The sequence below is a fragment of the Delphinus delphis genome, chromosome 2 (assembly GCF_949987515.2).
Source record: "Delphinus delphis chromosome 2, mDelDel1.2, whole genome shotgun sequence".
Taxonomy (NCBI): domain Eukaryota; kingdom Metazoa; phylum Chordata; class Mammalia; order Artiodactyla; family Delphinidae; genus Delphinus; species Delphinus delphis.
This window is the reverse complement of record NC_082684.1, coordinates 388,459-409,458: the sequence shown is the minus strand read 5'-3', so window position 1 is coordinate 409,458 and position 21,000 is coordinate 388,459.

Here is a 21,000-nt window from a genome sequence, read left to right as displayed (position 1 = left end):
AGGGTCAGGCTTCGGGGAAGGGTTAGGGTTAGGGTTCGGGCTAGGGTTAGGGTTAGGGGACGGGGACGGTTTAGGGTCCTGGTGAAGGTACGGCAACCCTTAAGGGGGAGCGTACGTGTGAGGGCGCGGGTTAGTGTTAGCGTACGGGTTAGGATTAGGGGACGGGTGAGGGTCAGGCTTCGGGGAAGGGTTAGGGTTAGGGTTCGGGCTAGGGTTAGGGTTAGGGGACTGGGACGGTTTAGGGTCCAGGTGAGGGTACGGCAACGCTTTAGGGGGAGCGTACGTGTGAGTGCGCGGGTTAGTGTTAGCGTACGGGTTAGGATTAGGGGACGGGTGAGGGTCAGGCTTCGGGGAAGTGTTAGGGTTAGGGTTCGGGCTAGGGTTAGGGTTAGGGGACGGCGACGGTTTAGGGTCCAGGTGAGGGTACGGCAACGGTTTAGGGGGAGCGTACGTGTGAGGGCGCGGGTTAGTGTTAGCCTACGGGTTAGGATTAGGGAAGGAGGAGGGTCAGGCTTCGGGGAAGGGTTAGGGTTAGGGTTCGGGCTAGGGTTAGGGTTAGGGGACAGGGACGGTTTAGGGTCCAGGTGAGGGTACGGCAACGCTTTAGGGGGAGCGTTCTTGTGAGGGCGCGGGTAGTGTTAGCATACGGGTTAGGATTAGGGGACGGGTGAGGGTCAGGCTTCGGGGAAGGGTTAGGGCTAGGGTTCGGGCTAGGGTTAGAGTTAGGGGACGGGGACGGTTTAGGGTCCGGGTGAGGGTACGGCAACGCTTTAGGGGCAGCGTACGTGTGAGGGCGCGGGTTAGTGTTAGCGTACGGGTTAGGATTAGGGGACGGGTGAGGGTCAGGCTTCGGGGAAGGGTTAGGGTTAGGGTTCGGGCTAGGGTTAGGGTTAGGGGACGGGGAAGGTTTAGGGTCCAGGTGAGGGTACGGCAACGCTTTAGGGGGAGCGTACGTGTGAGGGCGCGGGTTAGTGTTAGCGTACGGGTTAGGATTAGGGGACGGGTGAGGGTCAGGCTTCGGGGAAGGGTTAGGGTTAGGGTTCGGGCTAGGGTTAGGGTTAGGGGACGGGGACGGTTTAGGGTCCAGGTGAGGGTACGGCAACTCTTTAGGGGGAGCGTACGTGTGACGGCGCGGGTTAGTGTTAGCGTACGGGTTAGCATTAGCGGACGGGTGAGGGTCAGGCTTCGGGGAAGGGTTAGGGTTAGGGTTTGGGCTAGGGTTAGGGTTAGGGGACGGGGACGGTTTAGGGCCCAGGTGACCGTACGGCAACGCTTTAGGGGGAGCGTACGTGTGAGGGCGCGGGTTAGTGTTAGCGTACGGGTTAGGATTAGGGGACGGGTGAGGGTCAGGCTTCGGGGAAGGGTTAGGGTTAGGGTTCGGGGTAGGGTTAGGGTTAGGGGACGGGGACGGTTTAGGGTCCAGGTGAGGGTATGGCAACGCTTTAGGGGGAGCGGACGTGTGAGGGCGCGGGTTAGTGTTAGCGTACGGGTTAGGATTAGGGGACGGGTGAGGGTCAGGCTTCGGGGAAGGGTTAGGGTTAGGATTCGGGCTACGGTTAGGGTTAGGGGACGGGGACGGTTTAGGGTCCAGGTGAGGGTACGGCAACGCTTTAGGGAGAGCGGACGTGTGAGGGCGCGGGTTAGTGTTAGCGTACGGGTTAGGATTAGGGGACGGGTGAGGGTCAGGCTTCGGGGAAGGGTTAGGGTTAGGGTTCGGGGTAGGGTTGGGTTAGGGGACGGGGACGGTTTAGGGTCCAGGTGAGGGTACGGCAACGCTTTAGGGGGAGCGTACGTGTGAGGGCGCGGGTTAGTGTTAGCGTACGGGTTAGGATTAGGGGACGGGTGAGTTTCAGGCTTCGGGGAAGGGTTAGGGTTAGGGTTCGGGCTAGGGTTAGGGTTAGGGGACGGGGACGGTTTAGGGTCCAGGAGAGGGTACGACAACGCTTTAGTGGGAGCGTACGTGTGATGGCGCGGGTTAGTGTTAGCGTAAGGGTTAGGATTAGGGGACGGGGGAGGGTCAGGCTTCGGGGAAGGGTTAGGGTTAGGGTTCGGGCTAGGGTTAGGGTTAGGGGACGGGGACGGTTTAGGGTCCAGGTGAGGGTACGGCAACGCTTTAGGGGGAGCGTACGTGTGAGGGTGCGGGTTAGTGTTAGCGTACGGGTTAGGATTAGGGGACGGGTGAGGGTCAGGCTTCAGGGAAGGGTTAGGGTTAGGGTTCGGGCTAGGGTTAGGGTTAGGGGACGGGGACGGTTTAGGGTCCAGGTGAGGGTACGGCAATGCTTAAGGGGGAGCGTACGTGTGAGGGCGTTGGTTAGTGTTAGCGTACGGATTAGGAATAGGGGACGCGTGAGTGTCAGGCTTCGGGGAAGGGTTAGGGTTAGGGTTCGGGCTAGGGTTAGGGTTAGGGGACGGGGACGGTTTAGGGTCCAGGTGAGGGTACGGCAACGCTTTTGGGGAGCGTACGTGTGAGGGCATGGTTTAGTGTTAGTCTACAGGTTAGGATTAGGGGACGGTTGACGGTCAGGCTTCGGGGAAGGGTTAGGGTTAGGGTTCGGCCTAGGGTTAGGAGTAGGGGACGGGGACAGTTTAGGGTCCAGGTGAGGGTACGGCAACGCTTTAGGGGGAGCGTACATGTGAGGGCGCGGGTTAGTGTTAGCCTACGGGTTAGGATTAGGGGACGGGTGAGGGTGAGGCTTCGGGGAAGGGTTAGGGTTAGGGTTCGGGCTAGGGTTAGGGTTAGGGGACGGGGACGGTTTAGGGTCCAGGTGAGGGTACGGCAACGCTTTAGGGGGAGCGTACGTGTGAGGGCGCGGGTTAGTGTTAGCCTACGGGTTAGGATTAGGGAAGGGGGAGGGTCAAGCTTCGGGGAAGGGTTAGGGTTAGGGTTCGGGCTAGGGTTAGGGTTAGGGGACGGGGACGGTTTAGGGTCCAGGTGAGGGTACGGCAACGCTTTAGGGGGAGCTTATGTGTGAGGGCGTGGGTTAGTGTTAGCGTATGGGTTAGGATTAGGGGACGGGTGAGGGTAAGGCTTCGGGGAAAGGTTAGGGTTAGGGTTCGGGCTAGGGTTAGGGTTAGGGGACGGGGGCGGTTTAGGGTCCAGGTGAGGGTACGGCAACGCTTTAGGGGGAGCGTACGTGTGAGGGCGCGGGTTAGTGATAGCCTACGGGTTAGGATTAGGGGACGGGTGAGGGTCAGGCTTCGGGGAAGGGTTAGGGTTAGGGTTCGGGCTAGGGTTAGGGTTAGGGGACGGGGACGGTTTAGGGTCCAGGTGAGGGTACGGCAACACTTTAGGGGGAGCGTACGTGTGAGGGCGTGGGTTAGTGTTAGCGTACGGGTTAGGATTAGGGGACGGGTGAGGGTCAGGCTTCGGGGAAGGTTTAGGGCTAGGGTTCGGGCTAGGGTTAGGTTTAGGGGACGGGGACGGTTTAGGGTCCAGGTGAGGGTACGGCAACGCTTTAGGGGGAGCGTACGTGTGAGGGCGCGGGTTAATGTTAACCTACGGGTTAGGATTAGGGGACGGGTGAGGGTCACGCTTCGGGGAAGGGTTAGGGTTAGGGCTCGCGCTAGGGTTAGGGTTAGGGGACGGGGACGGTTTAGGGTCCAGGTGAGGGTACGGCAACGCTTTAGGAGGAGCGTACGTGTGAGGGCATGGGTTAGTGTTAGCGTACGGGTTAGGATTAGGGGACGGGTGAGGGTCAGGCTTCGTGGAAGGGTTAGGGTTAGGGTTCGGGCTAGGGTTAGGGTTAGGGGACGGGGACGGTTTAGGGTCCAGGTTAGGGTACAGCAACGTTTAGGGGGAGCGTACGTGTGAGGGCGCGGGTTAGTGATAGCCTACGGGTTAGGATTAGGGGATGGGTGAGGGTCAGGCTTCGGGGAAGGGTTAGGGTTAGGGTTCGGGCTAGGGTTAGGGTTAGGGGACGGGGACGGTTTAGGGTCCAGGTGAGGTACGGCAACGCTTTTGGGGGAGCGTACGTGTGAGGGCGCGGGTTAGTGTTAGCGTACGGATTAGGATTAGGGGACGGGTGAGGGTCAGGCTTCGGGGAAGGGTTAGGGTTAGGGTTCGGGCTAGGGTTAGGGTTAAGGGACGGGGACGGTTTAGGGTCCAGGTGAGGGTACGGCAACGCTTTAGGGGAAGCGTACGTGTGAGGGCGCGGGTTAGTGTTAGCCTACGGGTTAGGATTAGGGGACGGGTGAGGGTCAGGCTTCGGGGAAGGGTTAGGGTTAGGGTTCGGGCTAGGGTTAGGGTTAGGGGACGGGGACGGTTTAGGGTCCAGGTGAGGGTACGGCAACGCTTTAGGGGGAGCGTATGTGTGAGGTCGCGGGTTAGTGTTAGCGTACGGGTTAGGATTAGGGGACGGGTGAGGGTCAGGCTTCGGGGAAGGGTTAGGGTTAGGGTTCGGGCTAGGGTTAGGGTTAGGGGACGGGGACGGTTTAGGGTCCAGGTGAGGGTACGGCAACGCTTTAGGGGGAGCGTACGTGTGAGGGCGCGGGTTAGTGTTAGCGTACGGGTTAGGATTAGGGGACGGGTGAGGGTCAGGCTTCGGGGAAGTGTTAGGGTTAGGGTTCGGGCTAGGGTTAGGGTTAGGGGAATGGGAGGGTTTAGGGTCCAGGTGAGGGTACGGCAATGCTTTAGGGGGAGCGTACCTGTGAGTGCGCGGGTTAGTGTTAGCGTACGGGTTCGGATTAGGGGACGGGTGAGGGTCAGGCTTCGGGGAAGTGTTAGGGTTCGGGCTAGGGTTAGGGTTAGGGGACGGGGACGGTTTAGGGTCCAGGTGAGGGTACGGCAACGCTTTAGGGGGAGCGTACGTGTGAGGGCGTGGGTTAGTGTTAGCCTACGGGTTAGGATTAGGGGACGGGTGAGGGTGAGGCTTCGGGGAAGGGTTAGGTTTAGGGTTCGGGCTAGGGTTAGGGTTAGGGGACGGGGACGGTTTAGGGTCCAGGTGAGGGTACGGCAACGCTTTAGGGGGAGCGTACATGTGAGGGCGCGGGTTAGTGTTAGCCTACGGGTTAGGATTAGGGAAGGGGGAGGTTCAGGCTTCGGGGAAGGGTTACGGTTAGGGTTCGGGCTAGGGTTAGGGTTAGGGGACGGGGACGGTTTAGGGCCCAGGTGAGGGTACGGCAACGCTTTAGGGGGAGCGTACGTGTGAGGGCGCGGGTTAGTGTTAGCGTACGGGTTAGGATTAGGGGACGGGTGAGGGTCTGGCTTCGGGGAAGGGTTAGGGTTAGGGTTCGGGCTAGGGTTAGGGTTAGGGGACGGGGACGGTTTAGGGTCCAGGTGAGGGTACGGCAACGCTTTAGGGGGAGCGTACGTGTGAGGGCGCGGGTCAGTGTTAGCGTACGGGTTAGGATTAGGGGACGGGTGAGGGTCAGGCTTCGGGGAAGGGTTAGGGTTAGGATTCGGGCTAGTGTTAGGGTTAGGGGACGGGGACGGTTTAGGGTCCAGGTGAGGGTACGGCAACGCTTTAGGGGGAGCGTACGTGTGAGGGCGCGGGTTAGTGTTAGCGTACGGGTTAGGATTAGGGGACGGGTGAGGGTCAGGCTTCGGGGAAGGGTTAGGGTTAGGGTTCGGGCTAGGGTTATGTTTAGGGGACGGGGACGGTTTAGGGTCCAGGTGAGGGTACGGCAACGCTTAGGGGGAGCGTACGTGTGAGGGCGCGGGTTAGTGTTAGCGTACGGGTTAGGATTAGGGGACGGGTGAGGGTCAGGCTTCGGGGAAGGGTTAGGGTTAGGGTTCGGGCTAGGTTTAGGGTTAGAGGACGGGGACGGTTTAGGGTCCAGGTGAGGGTACGGCAACGCTTTAGGGAGAGCGTACGTGTGAGGGCGCGGGTTAGTTTTAGCGTACGGGTTAGGATTAGGGGACGGGTGAGGGTCAGGCTTCGGGGAAGAGTTAGGGTTAGGGTTCGGGCTAGGGTTAGGGTTAGGGGACGGGGACGGTTTAGGGTCCAGGTGAGGGTACGGCAACGGTTTAGGGGGAGCGTACGTGTGAGGGCGCAGGTTAGTGTTAGCGTACGGGTTAGGATTAGGGGACGTTTGAGGGTCAGTCTTCGGGGAAGGGTTAGGGTTAGGGTTCGGGCTAGGGTTAGGGTTAGGGGACGGGGGCGGTTTAGGGTCCAGGTGAGGGTACGGCAACGCTTTAGGGGGAGCGTACGTGTGAGGGCGCGGGTTAGTGTTAACCTACGGGTTAGGATTAGGGGACGGGTGAGTGTCACGCTTCGGGGAAGGGTTAGGGTTAGGGTTCGCGCTAGGGTTAGGGTTAGGAGGGGGACGGTTTAGGGTCCAGGTGAGGGTACGGCAACGCTTTAGGAGGAGCGTACGTGTGAGGGCGTGGGTTAGTGTTAGCGTACGGGTTAGGATTAGGGGACGGGTGAGGGTCAGGCTTCGTGGAAGGGTTAGGGTTAGGGTTCGGGCTAGGGTTAGGGTTAGGGGACGGGGACGGTTTAGGGTCCAGGTGAGGGTACGGCAACGCTTTAGGGGGAGTGTACGTGTGAGGGCGCGGGTTAGTGTTAGCCTAAGGGTTAGGATTAGGGGACGGGTGAGGGTCAGGCTTCGGGGAAGGGTTAGGTTTAGGGTTCGGGCTAGGGTTAGGGTTAGGGGACGGGGACGGTTTAGGGTCCAGGAGAGGGTACGACAATGCTTTAGTGGGAGCGTACGTGTGATGGCGCGGGTTAGTGTTAGCGTACGGTTTAGGATTAGGGGACGGGTGAGGGTCAGGCTTCGGGGAAGGGTTAGGGTTAGGGTTCGGGCTAGGGTTAGGGTTAGGGGACGGGGACGGTTTAGGGTCCAGGTGAGGGTACGGCAACGCTTTAGGGGGAGCGTACATGTGAGGGCGCGGGTTAGTGTTAGCGTACGGGTTAGGATTAGGGGACGGGTGAGGGTGAGGCTTCGGGGAAGGGTTAGGGTTAGGGTTCGGGCTAGGGTTAGGGTTAAGGGACGGGGACGGTTTAGGGTCCAGGTGAGGGTACGGCAACGCTTTAGGGGGAGCGTACGTGTGAGGGCGCGGGTTAGTGTTAGCCTACGGGTTAGGATTAGCGGACGGGTGAGGGTCAGGCTTCGGGGAAGGGTTAGGGTTAGGGTTCGGGCTAGGGTTAGGGTTAGGGGACGGGGACGGTTTAGGGTCCAGGTGAGGGTACGGCAACGCTTTAGGGGGAGGGTACGTGTGAGTGCGCGGGTAGGTGTTAGCGTACGGGTTAGGATTAGGGGACGGGTGAGGGTCAGGCTTCGGGGAAGGGTTAGGGTTAGGGTTCGGGCTAGGGTTAGGGTTAGGGGACGGGGACGGTTTAGGGTCCTGGTGAAGGTACGGCAACCCTTAAGGGGGAGCGTACGTGTGAGGGCGCGGGTTAGTGTTAGCGTACGGGTTAGGATTAGGGGACGGGTGAGGGTCAGGCTTCGGGGAAGGGTTAGGGTTAGGGTTCGGGCTAGGGTTAGGGTTAGGGGACTGGGACGGTTTAGGGTCCAGGTGAGGGTACGGCAACGCTTTAGGGGGAGCGTACGTGTGAGTGCGCGGGTTAGTGTTAGCGTACGGGTTAGGATTAGGGGACGGGTGAGGGTCAGGCTTCGGGGAAGTGTTAGGGTTAGGGTTCGGGCTAGGGTTAGGGTTAGGGGACGGCGACGGTTTAGGGTCCAGGTGAGGGTACGGCAACGGTTTAGGGGGAGCGTACGTGTGAGGGCGCGGGTTAGTGTTAGCCTACGGGTTAGGATTAGGGAAGGAGGAGGGTCAGGCTTCGGGGAAGGGTTAGGGTTAGGGTTCGGGCTAGGGTTAGGGTTAGGGGACAGGGACGGTTTAGGGTCCAGGTGAGGGTACGGCAACGCTTTAGGGGGAGCGTTCTTGTGAGGGCGCGGGTAGTGTTAGCATACGGGTTAGGATTAGGGGACGGGTGAGGGTCAGGCTTCGGGGAAGGGTTAGGGCTAGGGTTCGGGCTAGGGTTAGAGTTAGGGGACGGGGACGGTTTAGGGTCCGGGTGAGGGTACGGCAACGCTTTAGGGGCAGCGTACGTGTGAGGGCGCGGGTTAGTGTTAGCCTACGGGTTAGGATTAGGGGACGGGTGAGGGTCAGGCTTCGGGGAAGGGTTAGGGTTAGGGTTCGGGCTAGGGTTAGGGTTAGGGGACGGGGAAGGTTTAGGGTCCAGGTGAGGGTACGGCAACGCTTTAGGGGGAGCGTACGTGTGAGGGCGCGGGTTAGTGTTAGCGTACGGGTTAGGATTAGGGGACGGGTGAGGGTCAGGCTTCGGGGAAGGGTTAGGGTTAGGGTTCGGGCTAGGGTTAGGGTTAGGGGACGGGGACGGTTTAGGGTCCAGGTGAGGGTACGGCAACTCTTTAGGGGGAGCGTACGTGTGACGGCGCGGGTTAGTGTTAGCGTACGGGTTAGCATTAGGGGACGGGTGAGGGTCAGGCTTCGGGGAAGGGTTAGGGTTAGGGTTTGGGCTAGGGTTAGGGTTAGGGGACGGGGACGGTTTAGGGCCCAGGTGACCGTACGGCAACGCTTTAGGGGGAGCGTACGTGTGAGGGCGCGGGTTAGTGTTAGCGTACGGGTTAGGATTAGGGGACGGGTGAGGGTCAGGCTTCGGGGAAGGGTTAGGGTTAGGGTTCGGGGTAGGGTTAGGGTTAGGGGACGGGGACGGTTTAGGGTCCAGGTGAGGGTATGGCAACGCTTTAGGGGGAGCGGACGTGTGAGGGCGCGGGTTAGTGTTAGCGTACGGGTTAGGATTAGGGGACGGGTGAGGGTCAGGCTTCGGGGAAGGGTTAGGGTTAGGATTCGGGCTACGGTTAGGGTTAGGGGACGGGGACGGTTTAGGGTCCAGGTGAGGGTACGGCAACGCTTTAGGGAGAGCGGACGTGTGAGGGCGCGGGTTAGTGTTAGCGTACGGGTTAGGATTAGGGGACGGGTGAGGGTCAGGCTTCGGGGAAGGGTTAGGGTTAGGGTTCGGGGTAGGGTTGGGTTAGGGGACGGGGACGGTTTAGGGTCCAGGTGAGGGTACGGCAACGCTTTAGGGGGAGCGTACGTGTGAGGGCGCGGGTTAGTGTTAGCGTACGGGTTAGGATTAGGGGACGGGTGAGTTTCAGGCTTCGGGGAAGGGTTAGGGTTAGGGTTCGGGCTAGGGTTAGGGTTAGGGGACGGGGACGGTTTAGGGTCCAGGAGAGGGTACGACAACGCTTTAGTGGGAGCGTACGTGTGATGGCGCGGGTTAGTGTTAGCGTAAGGGTTAGGATTAGGGGACGGGGGAGGGTCAGGCTTCGGGGAAGGGTTAGGGTTAGGGTTCGGGCTAGGGTTAGGGTTAGGGGACGGGGACGGTTTAGGGTCCAGGTGAGGGTACGGCAACGCTTTAGGGGGAGCGTACGTGTGAGGGCACGGGTTAGTGTTAGCCTACGGGTTAGGATTAGGGGACGGGTGAGGGTCAGGCTTCGGGGAAGGGTTAGGGTTAGGGTTCGGGCTAGGGTTAGGGTTAGGGGACGGGGACGGTTTAGGGTCCAGGTGAGGGTACGGCAACGCTTTAGGAGGAGCGAACGTGTGAGGTCGCGGGATAGTGTTAGCGTACGGGTTAGGATTAGGGGACGGGTGAGGGTCAGGCTTCGGGGAAGGGTTAGGGTTAGGGTTCGGGCTAGGGTTAGGGTTAGGGGACGGGGACGGTTTAGGGTCCAGGTGAGGGTATGGCAACGCTTTAGGGGGAGCGTACGTGTGAGGGCGCGGGTTAGTGTTAGCCTAAGGGTTAGGATTAGGGGACGGGTGAGGGTCAGGCTTCGGGGAAGGGTTAGGGTTAGGGTTCGGGCTAGGGTTAGGGTTAGGGGACGGGACGGTTTAGGGTCCAGGTGACGGTACGGCAACGCTTTAGGGGGAGCGTACGTGTGAGGGCGAGGGTTAGTGTTAGCCTACGGGTTAGGATTAGGGGACAGGTGAGGGTCAGGCTTCGGGGAAGTGTTAGGGTTAGGGTTCGTGCTAGGGTTAGGGTTAGGGGACGGGGACGGTTTACGGTCCAGGTGAGGGTACGGCAACGCATTACAGGGAGCGTACGTGTGAGGGCGCGGGTTAGTTTTAGCCTACGGGTTAGGATTGGGGACGGGTGAGGGTCAGGCTTCGGGGAAGGTTTAGGGTTAGGGTTCGGGCTAGGGTTAGGGTTAGGGGATGGGGACGGTTTAGGGTCCAGGTGAGGGTACGGCAACGCTTTAGGGGGAGCGTACGTGTGAGGGCGCGGGTTAGTGTTAGCGTACGGGTTAGGATTAGGGGACGGGTGAGTGTCAGGCTTCGGGGAAGGATTAGGGTTAGGGTTCGGGCTAGGGTTAGGGTTAGGGGACGGGGACGGTTTAGGGTCCAGGTGAGGGTACGGCAACGCTTTAGGGGGAGCGTACGTGTGAGGGCGCGGGTTAGTGTTAGCGTACGGGTTAGGATTAGGGGACGGGTGAGGGTCAGGCTTCGGGGAAGGGTTAGGGTTAGGGTTCGGGCTAGGGTTAGGGTTAGGGGACGGGGACGGTTTAGGGTCCAGGTGAGGGTACGGCAGCACTTTAGGGGGAGCGTACGTGTGAGGGCGCAGGTTAGTGTTAGCGTACGGGTTAGGATTAGGGGACGGGTGAGGGTCAGGCTTCGGGGAAGGGTTAGGGTTAGGGTTCGGCCTAGGGTTAGGGTTAGGGGACGGGGACGGTTTAGGGTCCAGGTGAGGGTACGGCAACGCTTTAGGGGGAGCGTACGTGTGAGGGCGCGGGTTAGTGTTAGCGTACGGATTAGGATTATGGGACGGGTGAGGTTCAGGCTTCGGGGAAGGGTTACGGTTAGGGTTCGGTCTAGGGTTAGGGTTAGGGGACGGGGACGGTTTAGGGTCCAGGTGAGGGTACGGCAACGCTTTAGGGGGAGCGTACGTGTGAGGGCGCGGGTTAGTGTTAGCGTACGGGTTAGGATTAGGGGACGGGTGAGGGTCAGGCTTCGGGGAAGGGTTAGGGTTAGGGTTCGGGCTAGGGTTAGGGTTAGGGGACGGGGACGGTTTAGGGTCCAGGTGAGGCTACGGCAACGCTTTAGGGGGAGCGTACGTGTGAGGGCGTGGGTTAGTGTTACCGTACCGGGTAGGATTAGGGGACGGGTGAGGGTCAGGCTTCGGGGAAGGGTTAGGGTTAGGGTTCGGGCTAGGGTTAGGGTTAGGGGACGGGGACGGTTTAGGGTCCAGGTGAGGGTACGGCAACGTTTTAGGGGGAGCATACGTGTGAGGGCGTGGGTTAGTGTTAGCGTACGGGTTAGGATTAGGGGACTGGTGAGGGTCAGGCTTCGGGGAAGGGTTAGGGTTAGGGTTCGGGCTAGGGTTAGGGTTAGGGGACAGGGACGGTTTAGGGTCCAGGTGAGGGTACGGCAACGCTTTAGGGGGAGCGTAAGTGAGGGCGCGGGTTAGTGTTAGCGTACGGGTTAGGATTAGGGGACGGGTGAGGGTCACGCTTCGGGGAAGGGTTAGGGTTAGGGTTCGGGCTAGGGTTAGGGTTAGGGGACGGGGACGGTTTAGGGTCCAGGTGAGGGTACGGCAACACTTTAGGGGGAGCGTACGTGTGAGGGCGTGGGTTAGTGTTAGCGTACGGGTTAGGATTAGGGGACGGGTGAGGGTCAGGCTTCGGGGAAGGGTTAGGGTTAGGGTTCGGGCTAGGGTTAGGGTTAGGGGACGGGGACGGTTTAGGGTCCAGGTTAGGGTACAGCAACGTTTAGGGGGAGCTTACGTGTGAGGGCGCTGGTTAGTGATAGCCTACGGGTTAGGATTAGGGGATGGGTGAGGGTCAGGCTTCGGGGAAGGGTTAGGGTTAGGGTTCGGGCTAGGGTTAGGGTTAGGGGACGGGAACGGTTTAGGGTCCAGGTGAGGGTATGGCAACGCTTTAGGGGGAGCGTGCATGTGAGGGCGCGGGTTAGTGTTAGCGTAAGGGTTAGGATTAGGGGACGGGTGAGGGTCAGGCTTCGGGGAGGGGTTAGGGTCAGGGTTCGGGCTAGGGTTAGGGTTAGGGGACGGGGACGGTTTAGGGTGTAGGTGAGGGTACGGCAACGCTTTAGGGGGAGCGTGCGTGTGAGGGCGCGGGTTAGTGTTAACGTACGGGTTAGGTTTAGGGCACGGGTGAGGGTCAGGCTTCGGGGAAGGGTTAGGGTTAGGGTTCGGGCTAGGGTTAGGGTTAGGGGACGGGGACGGTTTAGGGTCCAGGTGAGGGTACGGCAACGCTTTAGGGGGAGCGTGCGTGTGAGGGCGCGGGTTAGTGTTAGCGTACGGGTTAGGATTAGGGGACGGGTGAGTGTCAGGCTTCGGGGAAGGGTTAGGGTTCGGGCTAGGGTTAGGGTTAGGGGACGGGGACGGTTTAGGGTCTAGGTGAGGGTACGGCAACGCTTTAGGGGGAGCGTGCGTGTGGGGGCGTGGGTTAGTGTTAGCGTACGGGTTAGGATTAGGGGACGGGTGAGGGTCAGGCTTCGGGGAAGGTTTAGGGTTAGGGTTCGGGCTAGGGTTAGGGTTAGGAGACGGGGACGGTTTAGGGTCCAGGTGAGGGTACGGCAACGCTTTAGGGGGAGCGTGCGTGTGAGGGCGCGGGTTAGTGTTAGCGTACGGGTTAGGATTAGGGGACGGGTGAGGGTCAGGCTTCGGGGAAGGGTTAGGGTTAGGGTTCGGGCTAGGGTTAGGGTTAGGGGACGGGGACGGTTTAGGGTCCAGGTGAGGGTTAGGCAACGCTTTAGGGGGAGCGTGCGTGTGAGGGCGCGGGTTAGTGTTAGCGTACGGGTTAGGATTAGGGGACGGGTGAGGGTCAGGCTTCGGGGAAGGGTTAGGGTTAGGGTTCGGGCTAGGGTTAGGGTTAGGGGACGGGGACGGTTTAGGGTCCAGGTGAGGGTACGGCAACGCTTTAGGGGGAGCGTGCGTGTGGGGGCGTTGGTTAGTGTTAGCGTACGGGTTAGGATTAGGGGACGGGTGAGGGTCAGGCTTCGGGGAAGGGTTAGGGTTAGGGTTCGGGCTAGGGTTAGGGTTAGGGGACGGGGACGGTTTAGGGTCCAGGTGAGGGTACGGCAACGCTTTAGGGGGAGCGTGCGTGTGAGGGCGCGGGTTAGTGTTAGCGTACGGGTTAGGATTAGGGGACGGGTGAGCGTTAGGCTTCGGGGAAGGGTTAGGGTTAGGGTTCGGGCTAGGGTTAGGGTTAGGGGACGGGGACGGTTTAGGGTCCGGGTGAGGGTACGGCAACGCTTTAGGGGGAGCGTGCGTGTGAGGGCGCGGGTTAGTGTTAGCATACGGGTTAGGATTAGGGGACGGGTGAGGGTCAGGCTTCGGGGAAGGATTAGGGTTAGGGTGCGGGCTAGGGTTAGGGTTAGGGGACGGGGACGGTTTAGGGTCCAGGTGAGGGTACGGCAACGCTTTAGGGGGAGCGTGCGTGTGGGGGCTTGGGTTAGTGTTATCGTACGTGTTAGGATTAGGGGACGGGTGAGGGTCAGGCTTCGGGGAAGGGTTAGGGTTAGGGTTCGGGCTACGGTTAGGGTTAGGGGACGGGGACGGTTTAGGGTCCAGGTGAGGGTACGGCAACGCTTTAGGGGGAGCGTGCGTGTCGGGGCTTGGGTTAGTGTTAGCGTACGGGTTAGGATTAGGGGACGGGTGAGGGTCAGGCTTCGGGGAAGGGTTAGGGTTAGGGTTCGGGCTAGGGTTAGGGTTAGGGGACGGGGACGTTTTAGGGTCCAGGTGAGGGTACGGTAACGCATTAGGGGGAGCGTGCGTGTGAGGGCGCGGGTTAGTGTTAGCGTACAGGTTAGGATTAGGGGACGGGTGAGGGTCAGGCTTCGGGGAAGGGTTAGGGTTAGGGTTCGGGCTAGGGTTAGGGTTACGGGACAGGGACGGTTTAGGGTCCAGGTGAGGGTACGGCAACGCTTTAGGGGGAGCGTGCGTGTGAGGGCGCGGGTTGGTGTTAGCGTAGGGGTTAGGATTAGGGGACGGGTGAGGATCAGGCTTCGGGGAAGGGTTAGGGTTAGGGTTCGGGCTAGGGTTAGGGTTAGGGGACGGGGACAGTTCAGGGTCCAGGTGAGGGTACGGCAACGCTTTAGGGGGAGCGTGCGTGTGAGGGCGCGGGTTAGTGTTAGCGTACGGGTTAGGATTAGGGGATGGGTGAGGGTCAGGCTTCGGGGAAGTGTTAGGGTTAGGGTTCGGGCTAGGGTTAGGGTTAGGGGACGGGGACGGTTCAGGGTCCAGGTGAGGGTACGGCAACGCTTTAGGGGGAGCGTGCGTGTGAGGGCGCGGGTTAGTGTTAGCGTACGGGATAGGATTAGGGCACGGGTGAGGGTCAGGCTTCGGGGAATGGTTAGGGTTAGGGTTCGGGCTAGGGTTAGGGTTAGGGGACGGGGATGGTTTAGGGTCCAGGTGAGGGTACGGCAACGCGTTAGGGGGAGCGTGCGTGTGAGGGCGCGGGTTAGTGTTAGCGTACGGGTTAGGATTAGGGGACGGGTGAGGGTCAGGCTTCGGGAAAGGGTTAGGGTTACAGTTCGGGCTAGGGTTAGGGTTAGGGGACGGGGAAGGTTTAGGGTCCAGGTGAGGGTAAGGCAACGCTTTAGGGGGAGCGTGCGTGTGAGGGCGCGGGTTAGTGTTAGCGTACGGGTTAGGTTAGGGGATGGGTGAGGGTCAGGCTTCTGGGAAGGGTTAGGGTTAGGGTTCGGGCTAGGGTTAGGGTTAGGGGATGTGGACGGTTTAGGGTCCAGGTGAGGGTACGTCAACGCTTTAGGGGGAGCGTGCGTGTGAGGGCGCGGGTTAGTGTTAGCGTACGGGTTAGGATTAGGGGACGGGTGAGGGTCAGGCTTCGGGGAAGGGTTAGGGTTAGGGTTCGGGCTAGGGTTAGGGTTAGGGGACGGGGACGGTTTAGGGTCCAGGTGAGGGTACGGCAACGCTGTAGGGGGAGCGTGCGTGTGAGGGCGCGGGTTAGTGTTAGCGTACGGGGTAGGATTAGGGGACGGGTGAGGGTCAGGCTTCGGGGAAGGGTTAGGGTTAGGGTTCGGGCTAGGGTTAGGGTTAGGGGACGGGGACGGTTTAGGGTCCAGGTGAGGGTACGGCAACGCTTTAGGGGGAGTGTGCGTGTGAGGGCGCGGGTTAGTGTTAGCGTACGGGTTAGGATTAGGGCACGGGTGAGGGTCAGGCTTCGCGGAAGGGTTAGGGTTAGGGTTCGGGCTAGGGTTAGGGTTAGGGGACGGGGACGGTTTAGGGTCCAGGTGAGGGTACGGCAACGCTTTAGGGGGAGCGTGCGTGTGAGGGCGCGGGTTAGTGTTAGCGTACGGGTTAGGATTAGGGCACGGGTGAGGGTCAGGCTTCGCGGAAGGGTTAGGGTTAGGGTTCGGGCTAGGGTTAGGGTTAGGGGACGGGGACGGTTTAGGGTCCAGGTGAGGGTACGACAACGCTTTATGGGGAGAGTGCGTGTGAGAGCGCGGGTTAGTGTTAGCGTACGGGGTAGGATTAGGGGACGGGTGAGGGTCAGGCTTCGGGGAAGGGCTAGGGTTAGGGTTCGGGCTAGGGTTAGGGTTAGGGGACGGGGACGGTTTAGGGTCCAGGTGAGGGCACGGCAACGCTTTAGGGGGAGCGTGCGTGTGAGGGCGCGGGTGGGTGTTAGCGTACGGGTTAGGATTAGGGGACGGGTGAGGGTCAGGCTTCGGGGAAAGGTTAGGGTTAGGATTCGGGCTAGGGTTAGGGTTAGGGAACCGTGACGGTTTAGGGTCCAGGTGAGGGTACGACAACGCTTTAGGGGGAGGGTGCGTGTGAGAGCGCGGGTTAGTGTTAGCGTACGGGTTAGGATTAGGGGACGGGTGAGGGTCAGGCTTCGGGAAAGGGTTAGGGTTACAGTTCGGGCTAGGGTTAGGGTTAGGGGACGGGGAAGGTTTAGGGTCCAGGTGAGGGTAAGGCAACGCTTTAGGGGGAGCGTGCGTGTGAGGGCGCGGGTTAGTGTTAGCGTACGGGTTAGGATTAGGGGATGGGTGAGGGTCAGGCTTCTGGGAAGGGTTAGGGTTAGGGTTCGGGCTAGGGTTAGGGTTAGGGGATGTGGACGGTTTAGGGTCCAGGTGAGGGTACGTCAACGCTTTAGGGGGAGCGTGCGTGTGAGGGCGCGGGTTAGTGTTAGCGTACGGGTTAGGATTAGGGGACGGGTGAGGGTCAGGCTTCGGGGAAGGGTTAGGGTTAGGGTTCGGGCTAGGGTTAGGGTTAGGGGACGGGGACGGTTTAGGGTCCAGGTGAGGGTACGGCAACGCTGTAGGGGGAGCGTGCGTGTGAGGGCGCGGGTTAGTGTTAGCGTACGGGGTAGGATTAGGGGACGGGTGAGGGTCAGGCTTCGGGGAAGGGTTAGGGTTAGGGTTCGGGCTAGGGTTAGGGTTAGGGGACGGGGACGGTTTAGGGTCCAGGTGAGGGTACGGCAACGCTTTAGGGGGAGTGTGCGTGTGAGGGCGCGGGTTAGTGTTAGCGTACGGGTTAGGATTAGGGCACGGGTGAGGGTCAGGCTTCGGGGAAGGGTTAGGGTTAGGGTTCGGGCTAGGGTTAGGGTTAGGGGACGGGGACGGTTTAGGGTCCAGGTGAGGGTACGGCAACGCTTTAGGGGGAGCGTGCGTGTGAGGGCGCGGGTTAGTGTTAGCGTACGGGTTAGGATTAGGGCACGGGTGAGGGTCAGGCTTCGCGGAAGGGTTAGGGTTAGGGTTCGGGCTAGGGTTAGGGTTAGGGGACGGGGACGGTTTAGGGTCCAGGTGAGGGTACGACAACGCTTTATGGGGAGAGTGCGTGTGAGAGCGCGGGTTAGTGTTAGCGTACGGGGTAGGATTAGGGGACGGGTGAGGGTCAGGCTTCGGGGAAGGGCTAGGGTTAGGGTTCGGGCTAGGGTTAGGGTTAGGGGACGGGGACGGTTTAGGGTCCAGGTGACGGCACGGCAACGCTTTAGGGGGAGCGTGCGTGTGAGGGCGCGGGTGGGTGTTAGCGTACGGGTTAGGATTAGGGGACGGGTGAGGGTCAGGCTTCGGGGAAAGGTTAGGGTTAGGATTCGGGCTAGGGTTAGGGTTAGGGAACCGTGACGGTTTAGGGTCCAGGTGAGGGTACGACAACGCTTTAGGGGGAGGGTGCGTGTGAGAGCGCGGGTTAGTGTTAGCGTTTGGGGTAGGATTAGGGGACGGGTGAGGGTCAGGCTTCTGGGAAGAGTTAGGGTTACGGTTCGGGCTAGGGTTAGGGTTAGGGGACGGGGACGGTTTAGGGTCCAGGTGAGGGTACGGCAACGCTTTAGGGGGAGCGTGCGTGTGAGGGCGAAGGGTGGGTGTTAGCGTACGGGTTAGGATTAGGAGACGGGTGAGGGTCAGGTTTCTGGGAAGGGTTAGTGTTAGGTTTCGGGCTATGGTTAGGGTTAGGGGACGGGGACGGTTTAGGGTCCAGGTGAGGGTACGGCAACGCTTTAGGGGGAGCATGCGTGTGAGGGCGCTGGTTAGTGTTAGCGTACGGGTTAGGATTAGGGGACGGGTGAGGGTCAGGCTTCGGGGAAGGGTTAGGGTTAGGGTTCGGGCTAGGGTTACGGTTCGGGGACGGGGACGGTTTAGGGTCCGGGTGAGGGTATGGCAACGCTTTAGGGGGAGTGTGCGTGTGAGGGCGCGGGTTAGTGTTAGCGTACGGGTTAGGATTAGGGCACGGGTGAGGGTCAGGCTTCCGGGAAGGGTTAGGGTTAGGGTTCGGGCTAGAGTTAGGGTTAGGGGACGGGGACGGTTTAGGGTCCAGGTGAGGGTACGACAACGCTTTAGGGGAGCGTGCGTGTGAGGGCGCGGGTTAGTGTTAGCGTACGGGTTAGGATTAGGGGACGGGTGAGGGTCAGGCTTCGGGGAAGGGTTAGGGTTAGGGTTCGGGCTAGGGTTAGGGTTAGGGGACGGGGACGGTTTAGGGTCCAGGTGAGGGTACGACAACGCTTTAGGGGAGGGTGCGTGTGAGAGCGCGGGTTAGTGTTAGCGTACGGGTTAGGATTAGGGGACGGGTGAGGGTGAGGCTTCGGGGAAGGGTTAGGGTTAGGGTTCGGGCTAGGATTAGGGTTAGGGGACGGGGACGGTTTAGGGTCCAGGTGAGGGCACGGCAACGCTTTAGGGGGAGCGTGCGTGTGAGGGCGCGGGTGGGTGTTAGCGTACGGGTTCGGATTAGGGGACGGGTGAGGGTCAGGCTTCGGCGAAAGGTTAGGGTTAGGATTCGGGCTAGGGTTAGGGTTAGGGGACGGGGACGGTTTAGGGTCCAGGTGAGGGTACGGCAACGCTTTAGGGGGAGCGTGCGTGTGAGGGCGCGGATTAGTGTTAGCGTACGGGGTAGGATTAGGGGACGGGTGAGGGTCAGGCTTCGGGGAAGGGTTAGGGTTAGGGTTCGGGCTAGGGTTAGGGTTAGGGGACGGGGACGGTTTAGGGTCCAGGTGAGGGTACGGAAACGCTTTAGGTGGAGCGTGCGTGTGGGGGTGTGGGTTAGTGTTAGCGTACGTGTTAGGATTAGGGGACGGGTGAGGGTCAGGCTTCGAGGAAGGGTTAGGGTTAGGCTTCGGGCTAGGGTTAGGGTTAGGGGAAGGGGACGGTTTAGGGTCCAGGTGAGGGTACGGCAACGCTTTAGGGGGAGCGTGCGTGTGAGGGCGCGGGTTAGTGTTAGCGTAAGGGTTAGGATTAGGGGACGGGTGAGGGTCAGGCTTCGGGGAAGGTTTAGGGTCAGGGTTTAGTCTAGGGTTAGGGTTAGGGGACGGGGACGGTTTAGGTTCCAGGTGAGGGTTGGCAACGCTTTAGGGGGAGCGTGCGTGTGAGGGCGCGGGTTAGTGTTAGCGTACGGGTTAGGATTAGGGGACGGGTGAGGGTCAGGCTTCTGGGAAGGGTTAGGGTTAGGGTTCGGGCTAGGGTTAGGGTTAGGGGACGGGGACGGTTTAGGGTCCAGGTGAGGGTACGGCAACGCTTTAGGGGGAGAGTGCGTGTGAGGGCACGGGTTAGTGTTAGCGTACGGGTTAGGATTAGGGGACGGGTGAGGGTCAGGCTTCGGGGAAGGGTTAGGGTTAGGGTTCGGGCTAGGGTTACGGTTCGGGGACGGGGACGGTTTAGGGTCCGGGTGAGGGTACGGCAACGCTTTAGGGGGAGTGTGCGTGTGAGGGCGCGGGTTAGTGTTAGCGTACGGGTTAGGATTAGGGCACGGGTGAGGGTCAGGCTTCGGGGAAGGGTTAGGGTTAGGGTTCGGGCTAGAGTTAGGGTTAGGGGACGGGGACGGTTTAGGGTCCAGGTGAGGGTACGACAACGCTTTAGGGGGAGGGTGCGTGTGAGAGCGCGGGTTAGTGTTAGCGTTTGGTGTAGGATTAGGGGACGGGTGAGGGTCAGGCTTCGGGGAAGAGTTAGGGTTAGGGTTCGGGCTAGGGTTAGGGTTAGGAGACGGGGACGGTTTAGGGTCCAGGTGAGGGTACGGCAACGCTTTAGGGGGAGCGTGCGTGTGAGGGCGAAGGGTGGGTGTTAGCGTACGGGTTAGGATTAGGAGACGGGTGAGGGTCAGGTTTCTGGGAAGGGTTAGTGTTAGGTTTCGGGCTAGGGTTAGGGTTAGGGGACGGGGACGGTTTAGGGTCCAGGTGAGGGTACGGCAACGCTTTAGGGGGAGCGTGCGTGTGAGGGCGCGGATTAGTGTTAGCGTACGGGGTAGGATTAGGAGACGGGTGAGGGTCAGGCTTCGGGGAAGGGTTAGTGTTAGGGTTCGGGCTAGGGTTAGGGTTAGGGGACGGGGACGGTTTAGGGTCCAGGTGAGGGTACGGCAATGCTTTAGGGGGAGCGTGCGTGTGAGGGCGCGGATTAGTGTTAGCATACGGGGTAGGATTAGGGGACGGGTGAGGGTCAGGCTTCGGGGAAGGGTTAGGGTTAGGGTTCGGGCTAGGGTTAGGGTTAGGGGACGGGGACGGTTTAGGGTCCAGGTGAGGGTACGGCAACGCTTTAGGGGGAGCATGCGTGTGAGGGCGCGGGTTAGTGTTAGCGTACGGGTTAGGATTAGGGGACGGGTGAGGGTCAGGCTTCGGGGAAGGGTTAGGGTTAGGGTTCGGGCTAGGGTTAGGGTTAGGGGACGGGGACGGTTTAGTGTCAGGTGAGGGTACGGCAACGCTTTAGGGGGAGCGTGCGTGTGGGGGCGTGCGTTAGTGTTAACGTACGGGTTAGGATTAGGGGACGGGTGAGGGTCAGGCTACGGGGAAGGGTTAGGGTTAGGGTTCGGGCTAGGGTTAAGGTTAGGGGACGGGGACGGTTTAGGGTCCAGGTGAAGGTACGGCAACGCTTTAGGGGGAGCGTGCGTGTGAGGGCGCGGGTTAGTGTTAGCGTAAGGGTTAGGAATAGGGGACGGGTGAGGGTCAGGCTTCGGGGAAGTGTTAGGGTCAGGGTTCGGGCTAGGGTTAGGGTTAGGGGACGGGGACGGTTTAGGGTCCAGGTGAGGGTACGGCAACGCTTTAGGGGGAGCGTGCGTGTGAGGGCGCGGGTTAGTGTTAGCGTACGGGTTAGGTTTAGGGCACGGGTGAGGGTCAGGCTTCGGGGAAGGGTTAGCGTTAGGGTTCGGGCTAGGGTTAGGGTTAGGGTCGGGGACGGTTTAGGGTCCAGGTGAGGGTACGGCAACGCTTTAGGGGGAGCGTGCGTGTGACGGCGCGGGTTAGTGTTAACGTACGGGTTAGGATTAGGGGACGGGTGAGGGTCAGGCTTCGGGGAAGGGTTAGGGTTAGGGTTCGGGCTAGGGTTAGGGTTAGGGGACGGGGACGGTTTAGGGTCCAGGTGAGGGTACGGCAACGCTTTAGGGGGAGCGTGCGTGTGAGGGCGCGGGTGGGTGTTAGCGTACGGGTTAGGATTAGGAGACGGGTGAGGGTCAGGCTTCGGGGAAGTGTTAGTGTTAGGTTTCGGGCTAGGGTTAGGGTTAGGGGACGGGGACGGTTTAGGGTCCAGGGGAGGGTACGGCAACGTTTTAGGGGGAGCATGCGTGTGAGGGCGCTGGTAGGTGTTAGCGTACGGGTTAGGATTAGGCGACGGGTGAGGGTCAGGCTTCGGGGTAAGGTTAGGGTTAGGGT